Genomic DNA, 24,972 nt, shown 5'->3' with positions numbered 1-24,972 from the left:
GAATTTGAAAGACAGAAGGGAGAGGGAAACTGGGCTGTATGCTCTAAAAGTTCCCTAGTGTGCTTTGATTTACTTAGGTTTCAAAGTAGGTAAGTCAGAGTACACTAGAGAACTTTTAGTAGATGGCAGCAGAGTCCACATGGATATTTAGTCCATGGCAAGCTAGTGCAGGGTAGATTTATATCCCGGCTTGCCAAAAACTTGTGTAGACAATCCCTGAATATGAGGTCTCAGGATTTTCATTTCCATGCTCCATTTTCTTTTTTGTTTGTCTAAATTCCAGAGAACTGTCCCAAAGTGGAACTATATCAGTTGTTCTCTGTGTCCACTGATGGTGTTACAAGAAGTAATGAGTTTGATCTGCAGCAAGGGAGATTTAGGTTATATATTAGGAAGATTTTTCTAACTATAAGGGTAGTCGAGCTCTGGAAAATGCTTCCAAGGGAGGTTGTGCAATTCCCATCACTGGCGGTTTTTAAGAACAGATTGGACAAATACCTGTCTGGGATGGTCTGGGTTTACTTGAGCCTTAGTGCAGGGGAGTGAATGGATGACGTCTCAAGGTCCCTTCCAGCCCTACATTTCTATGATTCTTTGATAAGCGAAGGGAACATTCTTGACCCAAGGAAACTGCCCCCAGCATAATTACATGCTTACTTTTCTTAAACTGGCCACTGGATAGCGTACAGTACTGTACACTCGTTCATAAGCCAAATATTTTTGGTAAAAAAGTGACGCATCAAAGAGCGGGGGTCGGCTTATAAATGGGTCTACACCAGAATTTGATGATTTTAAACTCTATGGAATCATTGAATTGAATATTTATTTACATGGAGTGTCTGCAGGCAGGGAGACCCTCAGCTCCCTGTGGCCGTGGTTCGGCATTCCCAGACAGTGGGAGCTGCAGGAAATGGATTGCCACTTCCTGCAGCCCCCATTGGCTGGGAATGGCAAACTGCAGCCACTGGGAGTTGAGGGGCTCCATGCCTCTGAATGCCCCAGGTAAACAAAACATTGAGGCCTGCTAGAGGCTTACCCTAACGGGCCGGGAGCCAAAGTTTGCCAACCCCTGAAATATAGATTGGCTTATGAAAGAGTCATACCGTTTTTGCTATTTTTACCTAACCATCTTGGGGGAGGTCAGCTTATAAATGAACGGGCTAATGAACAAGTATATACAGTATTTTACGTGCACCTCAGTGAACAGCTGATAGAGATATATCATCTTTGGTATAGGTTTGCATATAAAGCCTCCAAGCCTTCTTCTCAATAGACTTCCACTGAGGGGAAAAGAATTATCTTTGGTGGCAACTTCTGAAGGTTCTGAACTCCTGAAAGAATTTTGACCATCCAAAACCTGGGGCTTGGGGATTCTCAACTCCAGTTTCTGAATGGTTGTTTATTGCCACATTGTGCATTAGAATGGGGGATAACACACTGGACCAAAAGATCAAGCTTCCTATCCACAAGCTATTCAAGAGAATTACAAATCTGCGTATGCAATAAACCCAAGGTAATCTTTTTGCCATAAAATGATGCAGAATCATCTTAGCATGCCAGCCTGCCAATTCGCTGGAGGAGAGATGCAGTTCTTCTGGAAGGCAGAGGTATTCTGCAGTAATTTAGCATCAGGCCAGATGCATGATATTAGTTTGGCAGAATTACTTTATCGTTTCCCTGTCCAGAAAGTCTGCTGCCTTTCCTCTTTTCAGGCTACATGTAGTATATATTTCAGATTTCGGCAGTTGACTGATTGTCTTGCCATATGCTATTTAAAACATATTTCTCTGAGTTCCATGCTTTTGAATAGGTGCCTCTTCATGGTTCTGGGGCTCTCAGTCAGGTTTCAGGCTTTGCCATCACCTCTCTTGGGGAGGGACCAGTCCCGCTATGCTTCATTGTGTTTACCCAACAGGTCTGACCTTAGCCCTGACTTCGCAGTTTTGCCCTCTCTCACAAAGGCCTGTGAGAATATGCAGTAGTGACCAACCAGCTTTCACAGAGCACAGTACATTTATTTTAGGACAAAAGCATTACAGAGAGAACATATCATAAGACAAACTGTCTTCCATGTGGGGAATCTCAAAGTCCTTCTAGCAGGGTTTGCCCTCTAGTTACAATCTCATGTCAGTTTTGGATCATAATGAGAAATGCCACAAGACTGTTCAGGTGGACATTTTATACAGTTGTGGACCTTTGTTTTCCCCTTGCTTCCTAAAACAGGTAAAACCAGTAAATGCTCCCACTCCCCAGGGAGTGAAATTTCAAAGGCTGGGTGTCTGCTACAGCAGTGTGAATACCAAACAAAAAAAAATCCAGTAATTAAATTTTCATTTAGATCAGAGATAAAATATTTTTGGTGTTCTTGACAAAGGAAAAACTGAAAAAAAAATCATTCATGTAGAACTAAATGATTTGACTATCAACTCAAAACTACATTTCAAAATGAAATGTCAGCATTTTCTAAACAAAATGTCAATTTGAATTATTGCATTTGAAAATTTTAGTTTTGAAACAAAATGTCATAACTGTTTTGACACTTCCCAAATCTTTTTTTTTCCAACCAAACTATTCGCCGATCTTTTTCAGCTAAATTTTTATTCATTGAGGAAAAAATTGCTCAACTCTAATATCTTTATAACTGGCTTTGGAAACTTTGCATTAATTTCCCTTCCCCTCCTGCCAATTGTAGATTCCACAAGAAACCCACCTAACAAGCCAGAAATACAAAGATGCATATAACACATATTGATATAAAAGCCCCATGAATATTCTATATGCTGTAGCATTGGGTACACCTCAGTGTAGTAGTCTTTTGAAATTTCCATGCTTCCTAGTGATGCTTCTGTCACAATGCCTTTCTTTTATTAAAACTAGGAATTCTAGGCTAGAAGAAGGTGAGAAGCATACCAAACAAGCAGAATGAAATGCTAGAAAATTCTTAGACTTTGCTTAGTTAGCAAAACTAAAAAGAGAACTTTGTTATGAGAATAGAAGTTTATTAGAAAGAGATTATTTTGATGAACAAGAGAGTGAAAGTGTTTTGTCACTTAAAAAGCAATATTTTTGTCCATGCTAAATACATTGAATTGAAGAGATTTCTTTGTAGTATCATTGTGTGGTGTTTGCTAGCAAGGATTACTTTTTGTCTGCACCCCCATCTCTAGTATAAATTATATACACAATCCCTTCCTGTACTTCTGCATTCTCCTATTCATTCTACAGTGTTGGAGCCAGTATTTTTCCATTACAGGCTGCAGTTTTCATTTTAACAGCTTTCACAAGGTCAGTGACCTTTCTGAATTCAACATTGTTCTATACAAATGTCCATACCTTATCTCAGAATCTGTATGTATTCAGAGGATCCCTGAAATCGAGTCTGCTTCTGACCTATTGTGCCAATCTGAATTTACAGCCTTATCACACTGAAATAGTGGTTTAAGGACAAGCTGAGGGGTGGTCTGCTGAGGGCTTGAGAGCTTGTACAGGCTCACCTGTTCCCAATGTGGTATTTCCATACAGTTGATGTGTCACGGTTTACAACTGCAAAATAAAAATGTTACTGATCATCCCTGGTTTTGAAAGTGCCACCGGATTTCACTTTTTTTATAGGAATAGGAAGGATTCCTCCACCCTTCCTCCCTGGTAGGCACAGTGCTGAGTGGGGTAATGGCTACAGTTATTTCCTGCCCCTAACTGGCTGCAGTAGCTGAAACCTTAGGAGACTGGGAAAGGGAGCCAGAAATGGCAACAGCTGCACCACAAAAAGAAAAAGAAAAAGAAAAAAAAGCAAAGTAGAGAAGATTAATTAAAGGCAAGGCACTTTACAGTAGGTCATTCACAAGTTATTGGAGGAAAAAAGTGTTCTGTTGCTGCTATGCATGTGTGTGAACTGCATAGCAAACTGCACAGTGAAACTGAAAGCTTGGGAATAAATGTTAGGTGTACAGTACTAATGGAGCAGGCTCATTCTGGTGCTATATTTCAGAAAAAAAATTCTAGCTGATGCAGTCTCTTGGTTTTAAAACTAGCAAGGAGTCAGTGACAATTTTAGCAGCTTCAGTGCCATAGGGAACCACAAACTGAAGCTGTTAATGACTAGAAAAGTGGAAAAACACTGATGCTTTCACAACAAGCAGATCTAAAAACCTGCTAGTGTTTTAATGAAATTAAAAAAAAAATCTCATGTTGAATTTTTATTTTCAAGACTTCTCAGTGATTTCAGTGCAGGTCGGTTCCTAGTAATCTAGTGCTAAAATGTGCCATCATTTTCTGTAGCTTTAAATCCTCTCCACTTTAAGACTCCAAATTATAACTCCCATTCTTCTGGCTGACATCTTAGTCTGTTCATGAGTTACTGTTGAATGATTCAAGTCATTCCCTTCCCCATGGCTGAGCATTGCCCCAGAGAGCAACAAACAGGTACCAAGGTAGGTATTTAAACATGGGTCTCCTGCATAGCGCTGAAAAACACTACAACTATCCCTCAGGATCAGCCCTAATTCGATATTTTTAGTTTTGTGAGTGCTAGTTGTTAGTTTCAATGTTAAAATTACATTCATAAAAGTATAACCTTCCTCTGTTTGCCCATTTTCTAATTAAAAATGACGCCATGGACCCTGATAGTGAGGATCTATATATCTTAAGTATTTATATTGCTCCCATAACCATAGTACCTGAGTGTATCACAGTCTTTAATATATTTATCCTCACAGCACCTCTGTGAGGTAGAGTACCACTATTATTCCCATTTTACAGATGGGAACTGATGCACAGAGAAACTAAGGCCTAGATCCTCAAAAGTAGTTAGGCACCTAAAGACCCACTGACATTCTCAACACTGCCACTCAGCTGCCAGCTAACTTTTTGAAGAGTTTCTGCCTGTCAGCATTCACAAAGCCAACTAAGTGCTGATGCCCCCTGACAGCTAACAAGAAGCTTGGATCCCTAGCTGAAGCCAAAGCCCCAAAGTAGGATCTTACCACTGGAGGTTGATCTTATAGGCCTGCTCTGAACATGAGTAAGGCCTGATACCTGTCAGATCCTACAGCAGGAAAGCTGGATGCAGACCACTGATAGGGTGAAGAGGCAACACAGCACCTGCAGAAAAGACATCCAAGGACACAAGGAAACATAAGATGATGTGGATTTAAGTCCCAACTCCGAATCAGGCAAAGCAGGGATTTGAACCTGTCTCTCACATCCCAGGTGAATGCCCTAAATACCAAGTTATAGGTGTATGCATGTGCATGCTCTCTCTCTCCCTCCTCCCCCCTCCCCCCCCCACCCAATCTTGATGTGGAATGGGAAAATCTCATAGGATGGGAAATCCAGGTCTAGTGACCACTTTTTCAGCTGCTAGTGCCTGGGCTACCTGAGCAGCTGACCTGGCTTAGGCATCTACCTCCTGAAGAAGATTCAAAGCTGAACATCCTGAGCAGAGGGGAGGTACCAATCTCTGGCCTTTGTCAGCTGCCTTAGCTCTTTCCTATACATTTCATTCATGGCTAGTTTACACAGCTTCCTGCTCAGCTTGCTGGCCTCTGAGGATCACTTGCCAAGGCACTTGACTCTCCTCATGCGTTGTATGGGGAGCTGGTGTGTCTAACTACTAGGGATGAGGATTCCACTAGGCAGCAGACTACCAAGGAGTTGGGCAGGCACTACAATGCTGAGCAAATCTGGACCTACGCGACTTTCCCAAGGTCACGCAGTAAACCTGAAGTAGAGCAGGGCATTGAGCCCAGGCCTCCTAAATCCTAAGCTAGCATCCTTCCTTTAATAACAGGCAAGTCAAAGCAGTATTTTCTGCTAAACATATGCAAGATCAGAAGTCGCAGCTATTAGTTCAATGGATGCACATGAATACCTACAACATATTCACCTGAAAAAAACTCCCCATTTTTTCTAACTGCATTACAGTTTGTCAGAAGCAGTAATGTCCATTTTGGGAACAATGAAAGAAAATAATTTAAAATGGAGTGCTTAATTTATGCACATAGCATCAACTGAGATAAATTAACAATGAAGACAGAAGAACTCAAACACATAAAGTTAACATAGCTACTAATACTGGAATGAAAATAACCAGTGGTACAGAAAGAATGGATGAATCAACCAATCTAAACTTGGGATGTGAAACAGTTATGAGGACATTTTCCCAGATCCTGCCTCTGGATCATCTTGATGTAAAGTGCTGGGAGCCTGTCTGGAGAAAATGGAGCTAGTGATGGGACAAAAGATACTCTGCAGGGGCGGGGAGGGGGAACTGCGGATAATCAAGTTTAGCGGGAAGGATGAGGGAAATGTTTATGTGTAGGTTGTATTTGAAAATCCAATTTCCAAGCCAAAATCAAGGGCAAAATTTTGATATATGCATTCAGAACAGGGTGGGAACTTCACATTCTTCTCCCAAGTGGCTTCTGCATATTCCCACTTGTAGGACACACTTTTTCCTTAGCCTTCTTTGTGAGTACCACTGAGCTTCCAGAAGAGCAATCCTTTCTGGGACTGCATGAATACCCTTTCACCCTCCCCTGAGAGCACTGAACATTAGGTGCTCAAGATACAAGCTGAAGTTACTGGTCACTTCAGTTTTTTCCTTTCCATGGAGTAGTTGCAGAGTGTCTCTTCTCAAATCTGGAGAGATTTCTCTAGTTGTTAGATCATTGCAATTTTAGATAGCTTTGATAGCTTTTAGGTAAATTAGATAATCTGAGTTCGTTTCTGCACCACTATGGTTTAAACTCACAGACTGATTCAGTTTTTATTCCGAGCTCATCCTTACTGCTGCTTATTATTAATCAAGTTTATTACAGTAGTGCCTAGGGAACAACCAAGATCAGCGCCTCATTGTGCTAGGCACTGCACAAACACAGACTCATAGATTCATAGACTCTAGGACTGGAAGGGATCTCGAGAGGTCATCGAGTCCAGTCCCCTGCCCTGAAGAGTTTATAATCTAAATAAGACAAAGCAGACCAGGGAGAAAGGTATGTAATATCTAAGCAGAGCATCCAATATAATGTCAACAAATGTGATGTTAGTTCCATGATTTTCTGGGGGTAGGGAGGTAGCTTTAGTTAGGAAGGGATTAGCTAAATGGAAAGACAAAGGAAGGGAGGGGGTGAGCAGGACAGAGCAGGGCAGAAAGGTCAGAGGGACAGATGTAGAGTGAGGCTGAGATGAAGAGACTATGAGACAGGAGCTGGGAAGGGGCTGAAGCACATAAGCAATCAGCATAGTACAGTAATAATATTTTCTACAGTTTTTATTGGATATTTTTTTGTCTGCCAGTCCATGCTTAACCTGCTTGCGCAGCTGCTCCTATTAATTCAATCCCTGCAGTTAAATTCTTCCTCCTAGCTCACGTGGTGGAGGATGGGGATCATTGCATGGGTCCTAGTGCCCCTAGAGTGTATTGATCTCTCTTCCACAATTCTGAATCCAGGGGGTGCTGTGGGGGTGGGGTCACTAGCTGGACTCCATGTTACCCCTCCACTCCACTGCAGTAGTACTTGTTATGCTGCTTTTGCAGCTGGTCTGCCAGTTTCCATCTCTCACTTCAGTGTCCTTGCAGCTTATTATTGCTTTTCATTTGTTCTCCAGCAGCCTGCAACATAACAATGTTCTAAGCATATTCCAGAACTGAAGGCAGGGTGGTCCCTGCCGTGAACAGAACAGGTAAAATATACTCATGTTGCTCTTCAAGAGACTCGGTGTCTATTTTTTATAAGCATCGTAACAGACATGAGTTTTCAGGTGTAATCATAATGTGGAAAGAATGGAGGCATTTCACATAACCTTAGGAAAGCTTCACTTTCATTTTTCTTTTGAGACATCTCATCATCTTTTTACTCTTCAGATGGGAGAGTCCCAAACGTGCTATTTTTAAAAAAGGGGAAATCATGTGCCTGTAATACTGCTTTTTTGAAGATACCATCTTACAAAATTCTCATTTGCCTGCCTGCCCAATCTCCACTCTAAATTTCAAGGTTACAACTTTATTTTATTTCTTACTTTTTTCCAGTCAGGTTTGTTTTTATTCTCTTCTGACCCATTTTTGATTTTAGGTTTATCATCTTAAACTTTTCTTTCTGCTCCGTGAAAGGAAATGACTGAAACTTTCCATAGCGCTATATATGTTCAGGGCACAGCTCCCATTGATTTCAGTTGCAGTTGAGTGCTCAGCGCTTCTCCAAATCAGGCCTCAAGGTATCAAGTTGGGTGACCAGAAAATGCAGAATGCACAATTAGTGACCACCTATGAAAAGTTGAAGTAATTTACTTACATCACACAGGAATTTAGTGGCCAAGGCAGGGATAGAATCCAGATGTCTATGCAGCATTCAAATGCCTTAACCATGAAACCCTCTTTTCTCTTCCTATAGTCCTAACCCTGCGTCTGAGTAGAAGTTTCCTTGATAATCACACAAAAAAGAAGAGGAAAGAATATTAGTATGTTCACTCATTAACTACCTATTTCAATTTGTGCAACAAGAGAAAGCTGCCTCCTTCACTACACAGCACCGATTCATCCCCAGAGTGTAGGCAAAAACAGCCTTAATTCAGGCATTCCCTAACTTTTAAGTGCCCAATTTTGCAACCTTACAATGTTATTTTAATGTTTTTTGTGTGTAATTATTATTTATGATGGTATCGCGGCACACATTTTACTCTACCAACATCCTGCCTAATTAGCTATTTAGGGTTAAATTGTAGCATTTTACCCTGGCTTCCATTGGTGCATAACTACATAGAACCAAGTGAATTTGGGAAGGCACAATCACAGATTCCTGGCATCTGTGGGAATGTGTCCTCCTCTCTCCCCTTTGTGCCCACAATAAATCCCAACATATTTGGTGATTTAGCTATTTTGAATCTCTGGTAACTTGTACTACGTAAATTTAATCTGCAGATTGTTGCAGCATCTGATGTTGATGTGGTTAACTTGCCATTTTGCTGTAGTCCTGTGGTGCTGCTAGTTTCCTGAATACACTGCAGGTGTTGCACATGTGATTTGAGATTCATTTCTGATGCTGCACTGTGAACCACTTCCTTTATCAGGATTTGTGGTGTTACACTGAGTCTGATATAAAACAACTTGCTGTGTCTTGGCCCTCAATGTAGAAAGCTCCACTTTAATTACTCACCTTATAATAACATATTTTATAATTATCAAAAGTTGTGCTAAAGTAAAGTTATATGCAAAGGGGCACTGTATTTTTCATGGGATAAATTTTTGTCTGGTGTAGCAAGAATTATAATTCTCTCTAAATAATTAAAATATTTTCACTTGTTTTAAGGATTTATTGATTTCAGAGATATTTCCTATGTATAAAATGAAGAATCAGCGTAAAAATGGTCAGCTGTTTCAAATCAACATAAATATTTTAAGTACATTTAAAACATTATGTTTCTGGATATTTTCATATATATTTTTTGAAAATGGTGTGGTCAGTTGTGATGCATCAAAATTACTAAATAAGAAGTTATGTAACAATTTTCCATGCCTCTTTTGTTCTTTATGAAAGGGAGATGGAAGCCTACAAAAATATTGAGCGGATGTTGAATGTTTACGTTTTTTATGTGCAGGATTTTTTGGAGTAAGATACTATTAATCGTGTGTGTGAGAGAGAGAGAGTGTGAGAGAGATGTATCAATGAAACTTCTTTTCAGCATTAGTTTTTCAGATAATTTTTTTGCTTTTTACTCAATCCCCACCTATCTTAATGAGGTAGAAGGAAATCAAAGGACATATTCAAGGACACAGAATAAGTCAGTTGCCAAGCTGGAGCAGAATCCAGAATATCCCTGACTCCTAATCTTTTGCTCTGATTACTAAGCTTCCATTCCCTATTTTATATTGACGGGCTTTGCAACACCTTAACTGTAAGCAGAAAAGTAAGCAAGCTGCTCTAGTGGAGTTGACTTATTCTGTCTAAGGCTGAACCAAGAAAGTAGCATAAAAACAATACCACCACCAGTTTTCCTAGCAGAGACTACTCGTGAATTAAGCTCAGCCTTCAACACGAAGTAAACCATAGCTCTCTTGCTGAGTCACTGTGCTAGTTAATGTATAAGGTGGCAAAAAAGAAAGACAGAAAGCCATTCTGCATTGACAGTGCCTCTGATCTCTCACAAGTGACTTCCATTTACTTTAGCAACCTAGTATGTAAAAAATCAGTCTACATACAGATTTTGTTTAATAGTGCAATAGGCAACCAACAGTGAGAACAGGAAATTGTTTTGGAATTATTACTGTAGGCAGTAGATATGTATATTATTCACTGAACTACAGGCACACCATAGTTCGGAAAAGAATAGTTCAGAATTTCAGAAAAGATAAAAGAAATGCCTTATGGAAGGAATATCATGAGAAGGAATTTGGGCAAGGTTATATTTTAGAAAGTGGAGGTGTAGGTTAGATGAAAGCCAAGGTGTTAACAAATATCTTGGTGTGTGTGAAAATGAAATGGATTATAAGATGACACCACAGGCCACATTTGCAAAACTGATATTCAGCTGCATAGGTACAACATGCACATAACCAAAATCCTGGGCTTTCGTGCAAACCCTAATTTGCATATAAATATCTATATGAGAGTAAATCAGGGTTAGTGCAAATGCATTGAAGCTGGTGTGCTCCTCGTGTGGTGCATGTCATTTTGAAAATTTAAATTAAGGAAATCACCAACAGAGAAGTATCCTCTGTGGTACAGGAACAACCTGATTTCAAAATATAACTCGAAATCCATAAACAAAAAGTAATTTAAAATGTTTTTAGAACACAAATTAGGTGATTTTTGAAACTTTTTTTTTTACAATTTGTTGAAAAATAGTATTTTTGTAGTTGTTTTGCAAGTGCTAATCAAATAAAATTGTTGTCATTTGTAAAATACTAGCATTATGATATACAAAATATTTTGAATTTTTAATTTTAATTCTGTTCCTCTGTTTCCAAAGAAAAATCTGTAATTATCATAAGTTCAGTGCACTTGGGTCAAATTTCTACTCTTGCCCCATTTGCTGCTTGTGCTTCATTTTAACTCTAGCTGAAAGCTAGATCCAGAATGCTTTTTACACTCTTTCTTGTTCAGTTCACTTGCATTCATTCCTCTATTACAGCCTAATATTTTCTCTACTAGTTCTATAGCCCATCACCTAGACTATAGCTGTAACTAAGCAGTAGAACTACTGTACAGCTTTTCATTTATAATATACTCAGCTGCTCATTTTATTCATCTGGGAACTGGCTCATGTAACATTTATAAGGCAGAAGAGAGATGGACTGGATATTTTGTATTTTATAGTTTCAGGTTTTCTATATGTTGTACCATAACTCGCTTACTTTGTAACAAATAAAAAACCTGAGGTTTTTTGTATAGGGAAAAAAACCTAAGGTTGGAGGTAGACACGTGGCAAACAGTTCTTCCAATTGTCAAAACAGATGTTTATTACAGAAATGGGTGATGGATGATATTGAAAACTGTAATGTTACTTTGCTGGAGAGATTAACTGTATGATACTGTGTGGGCACAGATCAAAGGAACTGAGCTGTAACTTTTTTCTAAAGGGAACAATTTAAACTGCAGTTTGTAAGATTCCTTCAAACTTTGTGCTTGCCTAGGCTGATAGTGAAAGTACTGTTTTAAACCTTTATTTTAATAGGCTAGGACTACAGTTTTAAATTAATCGGTGAATAAGATTTAAAGAGAAAAGAGTGCTCTGCATCTTCGAAAATCAGGCAGTTTTTAGTGTTACAATCAAGTTCCTAATTCTACATTTTATTAATCCATTTCTGAACATATGGGCAGGCATAGAAACACTGAGTCATAGAAATGTAGGACTGGAAGGGATCTCGATAGGTCCACTCCCCTGCACTGAAGCAGAACTGGGTATTATCTAGTCCATTCCTAACAGATATTTGTCTAACCTATTCTTAAAAACCTCCAGTGATGGAGATTCTACAATCTCGCTTGGTAATTCATTCCAGCGCTTAATTACCCTGACAGTTAGGAAGTTTTTCTTAATGTCTAATCTAAATTTCCCTTGCTGCAATTTAAGCACATTGCTTCTTGTCCTTTTATGTACTTGAACACTGTTATCATGTCCCCTCTCAGTCTTCTCTTCTCCAAACTAACCACGCCCACATTTTTTCAATTTTTCCTCATAGGTCATGTTTTCTAGACCTTTAATTGTTTTTCTTGCTCTCCTCTGGACTTCCTCCAATTTGTTCACATCTTTTCTGAAGTGTGGTGCCCAGAACTGGACACACAAATCCAGCTGAGGCCTTATCAGTACTGAGTAAAGTGGAAGAATTACTTCTTGTGTCTTGCTTATGATATAAAAGATTATTTGTAAATAGATATTTATTTATTTGTTTTACACACTTGTACTGTAACTTGTTTTCTAAATATAATTGTATATTTGCACCTAAGCATTCAATAATTTATTCATCCACTTTACCATGTGGATTTAGAAATGAAAGGGACTTGGTGTTAGTGTGTGCATCATATGATGCATGCAAATACCATTCTTAACAATGCTGCTTGAAATTACAAAAATTATAGTTGCTCATTTTCTCTGATACAGTGGAATTATGACGTTGGCCAATGGGGGAAAATTAATAACTACTTTTTATTTAGTATGCACTGGCATCTAAAATCAAAAACTCCAATAAAAGATATTACTCCATTTTAAAATAATACTTAGATTTTCTATCATGTTAATAATGGCCTAACCATAGGAAAATACTTATGCAGTGGTAACCTCAGATTCTTGAGTGAGACTGCTACTGCCAGTGGTATTTTAATGATATTACACAGAAGATATGCAGTGGCAAACAGATGAATTACAATGACAGGATCTCACAAATGTTCAAATGCTTTAGAGAGCCTTGGGAACTATAAATGATCTCTCATATTCCCATTCTTCTGTAGTATCATGATGCAGGTACTCCCAGCTGCCCTACATACTGTACAGCACAGAAGTCATTCAAATACAGTAGGTCAGTGCAGTGAATTCAATTATATGGATGTTTTAATGCAACAGAACAAAATTGCCAGTAACTTTTTAATAAATTAGTGCACTAGAAACAAATAATGCTTTTGCTAGCCCAAATGGCCACACTGACTTGTGGTATTCTAGTCTCGATTTATTTTGGGAAGCAAAACCATTTTTAGATCAGATTTTTACTCAGAATGCCTGCCAATTGCTCTATTTTAATTGTTCATTTAAGAAGAGGAGGCTGCAATATCTTGTGACTGGAAAGCATGAGAAAGGAGCAAAGGGTATAAACAAACAAGCAAAGCATGCTTATTAGCACATGCAGGAAATTATTTTATGATAAAGATTGAACAGTGGTTGACCAGTAATAGTTTTTCTAAGAGATGCACTTACTTGAACATCTTCAAGTATTCTAATAGCAGCATCCCTCCTCCTGTTGTTTCTAGGAAACTTTACTGTCCTTCAAGTCCCTGCTCATGAGTCAATATTGTGTTCAGCATTATGCTACTAACCTTCATTCTGCCTGATCTCCTGATCACTCCTGCACCTAATCATTTTCTGTTATTCCTCTTCTACGAGCTACATTTTATTGCTGAATGATTTTTTATAATTCTTCTCTCTACCTTCTCTCACTCCCAATTTTTTTAAATTAAATATGAAACTCATTAGCCATAATGTAAGAACAATAAGCCACTGTGGAAAATGAGGGAAATATCTATTATTTTTTATAGATATCAAGTGCTCCTCAGTTTACTTGCTCAGTTTTGTACTGCTGCCTACCTGGACTCAAAGGGTTAAGTCACAGACCTTGACTTTAATTCAGTCCCCATATTTAAAGATAATACACATGAATTCCTTGGAAGCTTCACCTCCAGCTGAAGTCTCCCTGACAACTCCAGGGGAGGGGAGGGGAAAGAAATTGCTAGGAAGAGAAATAAACCTGTTCTGCCCAGAGAGCAAATGAAGGGGCTTAGGGGAAAATCAGGACAAGATGTTTGAACTGGATAAAATGTGGGCCTCTGGGACATAGAGAGGGATACAAAGAGCATGCTGCAGCAATAGTCTTTTACTTACATTTCTGGGGTGAGAGAAACTCTGAGTAGAACCCACCAAATCTGGCAAAGAAAGATTAAAGTTTAAATAAGGGGGACATATATGTATAGACCTTTACTGTTTAAACACTTTGCTCTGTGTGCTGCATACCTTTTGGGTGAATAAATAATGTTTTGTTTTGAAGGTGTTTTTGAGCCCCTTTAATCAACTTCGTAGTTTGATTCCTGGAGGAAAATTGCTTACAGGTGCCAAACCCAGTTAAATGGGTCAGTGAACACGGAACTACATGGTTCCACCTGGAGAGAGATGAATGTAGTGAAAGCTGCCCACAGAGGGGTGTACTTGAGAGGGGCTAAAATGGGCTTAAAGTGCATCTCACTCTCTCTAATAACAGCCACTCTGTGGTGTGGTTTAGTAGGCTGTTGACTAACATCCTGGTGGTTGAAGGAACTCTGCTTCTACAGTGGGTTGGAGGCATCCACATTTTGTGTGCTAATGTATACAGTGCAGCTGATTGCTGTATTAATTCACAATTCAGTCACATGATAAAATATAGTAAGCCTCTCTTTCTTTATTTTCAATATTCAGTTTGTCTGGGGACTTTTCACGTTACATAAGCATAGACTGCCCTCAGTTTATTAGAACCCCTTGTTTTTTGGTAAAGCCATGGCTCTCAAGTGGCTGATTAGCTGGGTTAATTTCATTTCATGTAACTTGTAACACAGGTCCATTTAAAAGTATCTGAAGCATGTCCATGGATTTCTCCTTATGCCTCACTACATTTGCAAGTTGACAGTACTCTGCCATGCCTTATTGCTTAATTATGAGGGTTAACTGACCACTTCCCAGAAATAGTGGAAAACAGAGGTCAACAATCACTGATTAAACACAGAAGAAGATCTCTCACAACTTTGTCTTAAATCCATCATAGCAACATAATTGCATAGCTCATATTCTTTGCTTCCTCAAGAAGGGGCAAACTTTATCTCCACCCCCCATAAAATGTGTACACCTGTTCTTTAAGCTCATCTTAATTGTAGTTCAACCCATCACATGTACTCCCAATTGAAAAGATCAAAACAATTGAACCAGTTACCTAATTAAAGTCAATGCAACCATAGGAATAGGGAACAAATGTTCAATTTTGCAATGTCTATTGCAGGATTAAAGAGTTTAGCTATAATGTGATTGTAATATATGGATGTAATAGTTTAGCTCCTTAGATGAAGCAAATTTTTATGATCATTCAGTAACCCACGTGACTTCTAAACTTTCAGTTTGTATTTTCATTTCTCCAGAGTGATGTATTGTTTGATAAAGTGCATCTATTTTAGAGTATTTAAGTATCCATTCATTTTAATGGAATTGGTTCTAATATCCATTCCAAAGGATATTTTAGAACAGATTTGATGAAATTGAATTTTTCTCTTGTTTGTGGTTATTACCTGAAAGCCCTTTTTCTTGTCCTTACAAGATTTTATGAAAGTAGAAGCTGTAAATATTGAATAGTGGCAATATATAATCTGTGTCTAAGCAGCTAACATAGGTTTTTGTGAGAAGATCTATGTTTTTTGCTGTAATTTACGGAAATTGCATGAGAGCAACTGAGAATAGTTGGGAATTCAGTATAAGCATATCATTGAAATTTGAATACACTTAATTTTTTTGAAGCAGTTGTGACACAGTATGTAGCACTGATTAAATAGGCCCTGAAAAGAAAAATCAGGGGACCCAGGTCCCTGTTCTTCTCTTTAGGGTTGCTGAGAAATTGTCTTTTCAAAACACATGTGAGCAGTCTTCTTTGACAAACCTAACTTGTACATGGAATTGGTAAGGAAGAAGTATCATAAACTCACTTTATTATGTACTATTATTATGTGCATTGCACAATCTGTGAGGTGTAAGAGGGGGTGGAATGTATCCTTAGCTATTATGTCCTGTGCCAAAAGCAGGAATGCCTGCTGCAGTCTCACAAGTTGAGCTCAAATGTCCCCTTCTGCAAAACTTGCAAGACCATTACTAGCAGGTGGGTAAAGGGAGGAAAACTTTTAACAGAGACGATAATTAATCACTGAAACAATTTATTAAGGGATGAGGTGGATTCTCCATCACCTGACATTTTAAATCAAGATTGTGTGTCTTGCTATCAAATATTCTGTAGCTCAGACAGAATTTATGGGCTTAATGCAGGAATTACAGCGTGAATGAATACTCTTATGCAGAAGGTCAGACTAGATAATCATCATAATCCCTTCTCGCCTTGAAATCTATTAAATCTTCATCTTGTTCAGAGGGATGAGGTTTGGAACCAGGGTTCGCTTCAGGCAATTAAACCGGTGGCCATCTCTGGAATTTCCTGGATCCACACACAGGCAGGGGATTCCGCAGGAATCTTAGTGCCTCCACAACAGTGCTGGGGCCCTTAACTCCTTTGTAGTGCAGCTACCATTTCAATGAATCATGATCCATATCTTCCACTCCTTCCTATTCACAGATCCCTGGACTAGTGCGGAGCCCTGCACAGATCCAAGAAAGGGGCTATTGATGCAGCAGATACCCATTCTCTCCTGTAGAGGAAGCGATCTGAATACAGATCTAGAGGTCAAAATCTGACCTATTGTCATTACACACAATTGACCTTCAGAGTCATATAAAACAGCATGAAATATTGTTGCAGGAAAGCCATTTTAAACTTCAAAATGCACCATAGTGTAACCATGATAATTTATAGAGATGTTTATGTATATTATATCAAAAACAACACCTATGTTAAAAGAATGTTAATGTTGCAAAATCAAGTACTCAAAAATTAGGAAATACCAGAATGCATTTCAGTACCAAGGCAACCTTAATTTGGCCCCCTAATGCATATGTGTTATGATACAGTCTTTAATTACACGATCACAGCCCCCCACCTCACTCAGTGAAAGGGCAGTTATTCAATATTTTGTCTTATCCTTCAAATCTAGTGTATGGCCCTAAGTGGTGTTTACTGCAAACACTTTGCTGCATACATAATTATTAATTTCCTCCTGGGCATTTCTCTGGTGCTCTTGACAGCATATTTCAGTGCTTGAGAAACATTAATTAATTAATCTTCACAATACCCCTGTGAGATTAGGTAGTAGTATTATTCCCTTTTTACAGAGAGTGAACCAGGGCACAAAGGGATGAAGGCCACCATTGTCAAATGTGTCTAATAATTTTGGGTGCCCTGCTTAAGACTGAGGGCCTGATTTTTCAGAATACTTAGCATTTTTATAGTACTTTATATGTGTTCAGAGCATAGCACCAATCAACTTCAGCTGCAGTGATCGAAAGGGGCAGACCTGGGTTTCAAAGGCCAAATCTCTCACATTGGACACACAGAAAATGAGGAATACTCAGTAACTAGCTCTGAACGCTCTGGTTTACGTGACTTACCAAGCATCATGCAGGAACTCTGAGACAGAGGCAGGGATAGAATCCAGTTTTCCATGGTGGCATTCAACTTCTTTAACCATGAGAGCCTCCTTTCTCTATCTGCGTTCTCTGCCTCATTCATGACACACCTTCCAACTTCTGCAAAAAGAGACAAATTCTATAGACAGTATAATTCACTCTGATGTATCCACAGAGAAAGCCAATCCTGTGCACTGAATGAGGCAGGGGTCCTGTGGAAAAAATAGTATGTGATCATGTAATGCTTAATGCACATGCATAAGGGAGCTGAATTAAGAGTCTGGCATTTCCTCACTTTTGAGTGCTTGAGTTTATAACCTTAAGTTTCTTTTAGTATAGTTTTTAGGATTTAATTTCCCACATTTTTGTAAAACAAACTGGAAAAAAAAATGCTGTCATGTGGAACCATACAGACCCCCTAAAGTGGGTCGTCAGCAGGGTTTGGACCTTCAGATCCCAGCACACACTTTTACCACTTGAGCAAATGATGTAACTGATAGCAGCAGTAGTAGATTGTTAACCTCTATATGGACTGAGCACTAGAAGGGGATGAGAGAGACACTTTGCCAGCGGCTTTCAAAGCTGTTTGCTGACAGGAGATGAATGGTGAGACTTGGGACTCCTAGGTGCTAGAGGGGAGCATGCTGTAGCAGTTACAGACCTTTTGACCCCTCCTACCCAAATATGTCTCTGTCTGCCCTCTGCTTATGTCCATCCCACCCTCTCCTCCTACCCACCCTGCAGCCATTGACTCCTGCCCCTCCAGCTCCTACCCTCCTCTCCCTCAGTTTCTCCCCTGCTCTCCTATATTCCCAATCACTTCCCATCTTCTCCTTCCCTCTCGCTCTCTGTTTCTATCCAACTCAACACATCCATGGCCCAGTTACTGCCCTTTCCTACTTTGCTCCTATCCCCCTGTCTCTTGCTTCTTTCTTGGTCAATTCCATCTCTGAGTTCTTGTCCCCGACAGCAGTTCCTGCCTTCCTCCCCCTCCCCCTGTTTCCATTTACTCTTTCACCTCCCTCCCACTCCTCTTCCATTGCTTCTGTCCAGCCTCCCCCTCCTGTTCCTGTCCCCACCAACTTTCCCCCTCCTCCAGTTCCTGTTCCACCTCCCCACCCTCTAGACCCTGCAACCCCTGTCTGCCCCTGTACTCCTCTGCTTTGTAATTAGGTAGCTTCCTCCTTCTCATGATTTCCTGACTGCCAGAATTAAGGACACAGGAGAGAGTGTCCTCCTTTGCTAATGCATCACCTGGCAGCCAAGAAGAGCAATTACAGGGAAAGTTCTTCTCAGCTCTTGCAGCCCTTAGCTGGAGCATGCTCTGTGTAGAAGGAATCTTCAGAGAATTTAGCTACCAAGCTCTAACAAACTTCAAAGCATGTGCAAACAGATTTTTTTTTCAGTGCTTGCAACTTGGCCAAATTTGGGCAAAAATTCATGGGGATATCAAAAGGCACATCTCTGACACAACATTTTAAATTTCTGCTCCAAAGCATGTAGGTGCTAGTGCTTCTCAGCAAAACAGTTGTAAGAATTTTTTTCCCATGGGCAAAACATCATATTTTCCCCTAACCTCATTCTCAGAAATGGCTGAACTGTTTTAGCTGATACTTAAAATTCACCCTGAGGCAGACATCTGGTATGGAAAATTTCAGACTAACTGTTAAAGGTTTTCAGTTGCTTGCAACTTTACCAACAAGGTTTTATAATGGGAAGTGTCGGGGCAACCTTAACTATACATAGTGCCACCTATAATCTGTTTTTTGAGAGATTTCATACTGTTTGCAGTATTATTATAGAAAATAAAAAATATTCCCTTAATTTAAAATACCAGGGCTATAGATACTGCACTTGCAAGTAATGAAAGTGATGATCAACCATGCAGTCATTTTACCTTCTGCCAGAAACTTAACAATTTTACTGCAAAAGGTCTATAATATAAAATCAAAATTACTGATACACTGAAACAGAGAACTGTTGACTTTATGCCAATTCTTACCTCATTCCCATAAATCTAGTATTCACACTTTTACACAATTCTATTTCAGGTAAATGTATATGTATAAGAATACTGAGAAATTATAATGCATTACTAGCCCAAAAAAGAGCCAAGGTCAGCATACCTTTCAGATTTGCATGTGCAACATAATTTAGTAATAAAATGCTGACCTTTTGATAAGCACTTCAGATTTCTATCTTTTGTTTAAAAAAAGAGTCGTTCAATTGTAAGTCTCCTATAAACCTCTTGAAATTGCTGCCATTGCTTTCTGAGCTTCTTTCTTCAACAGCTCTGTATTTATTTTCTCTGATCTTGGAACTTTAAAACTTGGGTATATATAACACCATAAGTGAATCATAGAAATTAGTATAACTTATTCACAATCAGAAACTTGCTGAAGAATGAAAGTGTCTTTCAGTGGAGGCCAGTTAACAACTCAGAAATATGTTTTGTGACTTTCATGAAAAATCTTCACCTTTAAACTTCCCTTCCCTTGGAACTGAACAGCTAGGGGATCCAGCCAGTCCTGCAGTGCTATATAATCTTTAATTATGATCACCTCACCTGATTTATGTCACCCATAGTGGAAGGTTGTTAAGTCATCTAGTCAATCCCCACCAATGTGAGATTGATTGCTGCTGTACATATTTAGTGCATTGTCAAGTTTTAGATACTGAGAGTTGTTCCACTGATGTCAATGAGACGACATGTAAAGTTAGGAGTGTGCATAAGTCTATCCAGGACCAGGGCCGTAGTTTTAAATGTCTCAAGCAATGAAACTTCCACCATTTCCTTTGACAGACTATTACATAGTCACTGTCAGGAAATTTTCTTCTATATCTGGCTTAACATTTTCCTGTCTTAATTTTATCCTATTACTCACAGTTAAACCTTCATGTTCCACTTTTAAGTAATACTCACTCACATGCTTAAAATTAGACATATGCTTAAGTAGCTTGCTGAATTGGGGCCTTGGACTTGACACTCTGAAAGTACACCTAGACTTTTTATATCCACTTTAGTTGTCATTTATGGCACGTCTGCACATGCAGTGCTATAGTTGTACAGCTGCACCAATGCAGTGTATCTGGTGAAGATGCTCTGTGCCAATGGGAGAGAGCTCGCCCATCGGCATAATAAACCCACCTCTGCAAGTGGCAGAAGCTATGTTGTCCATGCCAGTGCTTATGTCGGCGGGTGGTGGTTTATTCACACCCCTGAGCAACATAAGTTGTGCTAATATAAGCTATAGTGTAGCCATAGGTTAGTCAAATTATAGATATATAAAGCGAGGGGAAGCAGAACACAGGAGGATGGGACAACTAGCACCCCCACAAGGGAAATATTGGGGGAGGAGGGCTGATGTATGTTTTCACTCTGTCCTCCCATATCTCATGGAGGCAAGAGTAGGACCTGGAGGAGGGGCTGGAGCAGTTGCCACAGCGCACGAGATCATGCTAGCCACTGGGGAGCAGGTAGGAATAGCACTCCTCTCCCAGCCACCATGGGTTCTGGAATAGTGGCAGGAGCACATGTGCCAGCTACTAGGGCACCTGCACCTGGGTAGGGGATAGAAGGGTGTCAGTGCTCAGGGTGCCAGTCACTGAGGAGTTGGATGGAGGACAAGATGCCACCCACTGAGGAGCTGCCATAGGAATGTTAGTATGAACTGCAGGGTTGCCCCTTCCCAGCCTGGAACTAGCTGCCTTCCTTCCTGCCCATCCCCTGAAGCTCAGTAGCCCCCCTTGCTCCCTTGCCTATTCTCTGTCACCCCATAGCTTCCACCCCTCCTGTATAAAGAAGTTATTTTAATCTTTCCTCATAAGTCACTGTCTCCCGCTCCTAATCATTTCTGTTCCACTTCTGTGAACTCCCTCCAGTTTGTTTATAGCTTTCCCATAATGAACGTGCCTGAACAGACTGTAGTATTCCAGGTGTGTTTTCAACAAAACTGCATAGAGAAAAGACTATTATGCCATCCTGCTCTACATCATAATGCCTCTGCGTATGCAGCCCAAAATGTTATTGACAGTTTGTGCTGCCATCTTACACTGAGTAATTAAGGCTAATTTGTCCTCTTATCCCTAGGTTTCCTTCAACATTACTGCTTGCCAAGTTTCCCTCCATTATTAAAAAAAATGTGTGGATTGTTCCCTGGATGCATTTCTTATATTTTTTTCAAACTTGAACTTCATTTGATTTTCTGTCCATGTTTCTAATTTCTGTAGATCCTTTCATATAATTTCCCTGTCCTCAATAGAGCTTACACTCTTCTTCCTGTTTCCAGACTGCTAATGAAGATAATTAATAAAACCAGAACAAACAGCAGTAGCTGGGCTACCCTACTAGAAAGATTCCTACAACCTGGTAAACCACCAGAGACAAACTCAAATTCTCGGCAGTCTCATTATCTCTAAGTCAAGGTCACATTACTATAAAAGTTCTCGCTTACAGTACTGGTACACAGCTGATAAATCCCGCCCAAGTAGTCAAATAATAAGTAGGAACTTAGGTGTAGTGATTTTTAGCCAGTGAATGAGAACAGCAGAGTGGGGAAATAAACTGAGCATAGTAATTCATCAGTGAATGAGTAAAATAGGTTTCCTGTCTGAATGTGTAGCCTGCACACCTCTTGGGTGTGGTTTTCTGTCCCATATAGTGGCACCGAGACCGCTTAGAGCGATAAAATGAGTCTGCTCTACAGCCTTAGCTAATGACTAGTTGGCTTTTAGCTCATGCAGTAGAGGCTCATGCACTAAACTCCAGAGGTCTCCAGTTTGATCCTGCCCGCCAACGACCGGGGTCTGTCAGCGTTACAAATGCATCTCAGATTGCTCTTTGATACCTCTCTAATCCCACCCTTAAAACTCTGTATTAAGGAACTCTGTGTAGTTCAACACAATCAGGGACAAATCCATCCTCCACTTCCTTGGGCATCAAGGTATCCTTGGCAGCAGAACTAGTATCATTTTGCTATGTTAAGTCAGAGGCTGGATATTGCAAGGACACAGCCAGCAAATACTATTTATTCCACAAAGTGGATTTTTAGACTTCATTACCTGATTCTCCTTTCACCTTATGTAGTCATTTAAACCTGTGCAAAATGGGTATAAATATAGTGCCACTAATCTTATCTTGTAGATTTTTACACCCACTTTATACAGGTATAAGTGACTAAGCAAAGAGGCATATTCATCTCTGTGCTGGCAACGGTGCTGCTGTAGGGGCACTGGAGAGGCAGTTTTCAGACGACGTGGGGCCCAGTGTTGCCCATGACACAGGCTAAGAAAGTACTGAAGGCTGCCCTAAGTTGTGCCCTTGTTTCAGTGGCCCCTAAGGCCTTGCAAGTATGCAGAATTGCAGGAGGACAGATCTGGTCTGGATACATCCCCTCCTGCCCCTGATCTATACACTCCAGACCTCCTGCCTGCCTCCACTTTGCCCCAACTCACACGCCCACTCTACTACTGACATATTCTGGGATGCATCCTCCACCGTAGGCAGCTGCACAGCTGATGAAGCCAGCTCTAGACCTGGACATAGTGGTTTCCTGGAACAGCGGTATTCCCAAGAGAGGCTCTATGCTTGCCCTACAAGCTCTTCACACACCCAGGGGCTGAAGTGACAGGATGAATCTGGCTTGAGATGACTTTTTACATACATTCATCTTTTCATTTGTGTTTTTAAAAAATAGTTTACTTCAGTTGCATCCATTTAATGTTCATAACTGAATTATTCTAATTTGGGCCTTTATGATAACTAATAGTCACTCTCTATTAAAAAACAAAAATGATTTCCACATAATTTCTTAATTGTTTCTGCATGTTAGTTTTGGCTATATGCCAATTATGGAATCATCACACCGCTTCAGAGTGTAAATCAGTGGGACTGGATTAATAAGTTGTGTGAAACACAGTACCACACTTCATTATAATCCATTTACCAAACTGGAAAAACCTTTTAGTACATAAAGTTCATCAGCTTTTAAGTTTGTTTGATCTCATCTTTTATGTATTTTGAGACACAAATGTACCTTTCAGGGTAGTGTTTAATACAGCTGTCTACCAGTTTCAGAGTTACTTCTAAAAACAGCAACACTAAGCCATACTGCAAAGGTACTCCCCGTACGTCAGAGAAAGTATAGGATCTAATTGTCCTTTCATTTTCATAGTTATGAGTCAGGAGTATCTCAGTTACAGTGGTGTAAAACTGGTATACTTACAGAAACAATAGAATCTTACTATTTTTGTTTAGTCCATTTGCAACTTCCCTTTAATTCTTAATTCTTTTTGTGGGGATGGGGTCCAAATCCTCCCCCCCCCCATTTATAAAATATGTTGGCTATTAATAGAATTCTGTTTTTAATCTTTATCCCTTTTTATAACTGTCAAATGTGTTATGGATACCAGGAGCATAGCCCTACCGTCTGTAATAGCTGACAATGGACTCAGATAGCTGGGTAAAACTGGGGGATAAAAAGGCATTGACTGGCACAATTCTTCAAATACTCTCTTCCTGGCAAAGTATTCCATTTACTTCAATGGGAATACTCACAGCTGTAATTCTAAATCTGGTAGTAGGTAAATACCGGATAATGCATATTTGATTTTAATAAGGTGTAGACATGTGGACTCACCCCTGCGGTGCCTCCTGCTGGTCATCCTTGGGAATTAGCTCTTCGACCCAGGAGCGCCCTCTGCAGGCCAGAGATCTGTGTGTCCTCTGCTGGCCCCTGTGCCCTTATCCCAGGGTTCTGCCTCCTGCAGTACCCCACAGTCTTACTGGGTTTCCCCACCCCCAGGGAACCCCCACTTCCTATCCTCACATCACCTCAGTCGTGGCTACTGCCAGTCTCTGTTTAGCCCCCACACCCTGGGGCAGACTGCAGTGTATTAGCCAATCATCACAGGCAACAAGGGGTTTGGACTGGCTGCTTCTACCCACCCTCCGGCTGCTCCTCTGCAAGCCCAATACCCGGAAGGCCTAGAGCTAGGCCCTGCAGCCTGCGGAGTTGCTAGTCTAGGGCTTCCCAGCTCCTAAGGCCTTTCCCCAGCTCTGCCTCCCCATAGGTCCCCTGGGGGAGTTCCCCAGCAGCCAGGCCTGTCTCCCTCTCCAGTCAGAGACTCCCTTTTGCTTCTGGCTCCCCTGACCTTCTTATACCACCTTGTGGCTCAGTTTGGGGTGTGGACCCCATCTGCAGCCACTCCTGCCATCAGCCCAGGCTTCTGGCTCCAGCTAGGGCCCCTTCCCAGGGCTGCTTTTAACCCCTTCAGGGCAGGAGCAGGGATCCACCCTGCTACACAAGGGAATTGCTAAATCTTATTAAAATTGGCCCAGAGCATTTTCATACTCATCATGTTCTTCTGTTAGGCCATCACATGTCAATGCTTAGCATTACTGGACTTTTAATAAAGAAACTGAAGTAAAATTATAAAAATCACCCATGTTCCTCTTTGAAACTAAATATT

The 24,972-nt window shown here is 40.2% G+C and overlaps 1 protein-coding gene and 1 pseudogene across 3 annotated transcripts in view; one reads left to right on the top strand and one right to left on the bottom strand.

The window, feature by feature from the left end:
• Positions 1-24,972, top strand: part of NR3C2 (nuclear receptor subfamily 3 group C member 2) — a 250,245-nt gene that overhangs the window by 150,151 nt on the left and 75,122 nt on the right. The window lies entirely within an intron of this gene.
• On the bottom strand, positions 3,147-3,537 carry LOC127046358 (transcription initiation factor IIA subunit 2-like; annotated as a pseudogene).

Source organism: Gopherus flavomarginatus, chromosome 3 (genome assembly GCF_025201925.1).
Source record: "Gopherus flavomarginatus isolate rGopFla2 chromosome 3, rGopFla2.mat.asm, whole genome shotgun sequence".
Taxonomy (NCBI): domain Eukaryota; kingdom Metazoa; phylum Chordata; order Testudines; family Testudinidae; genus Gopherus; species Gopherus flavomarginatus.
The sequence above is the reverse complement of the archived record's forward strand: the minus strand, read 5'-3'. Positions and strand labels throughout refer to the sequence as shown.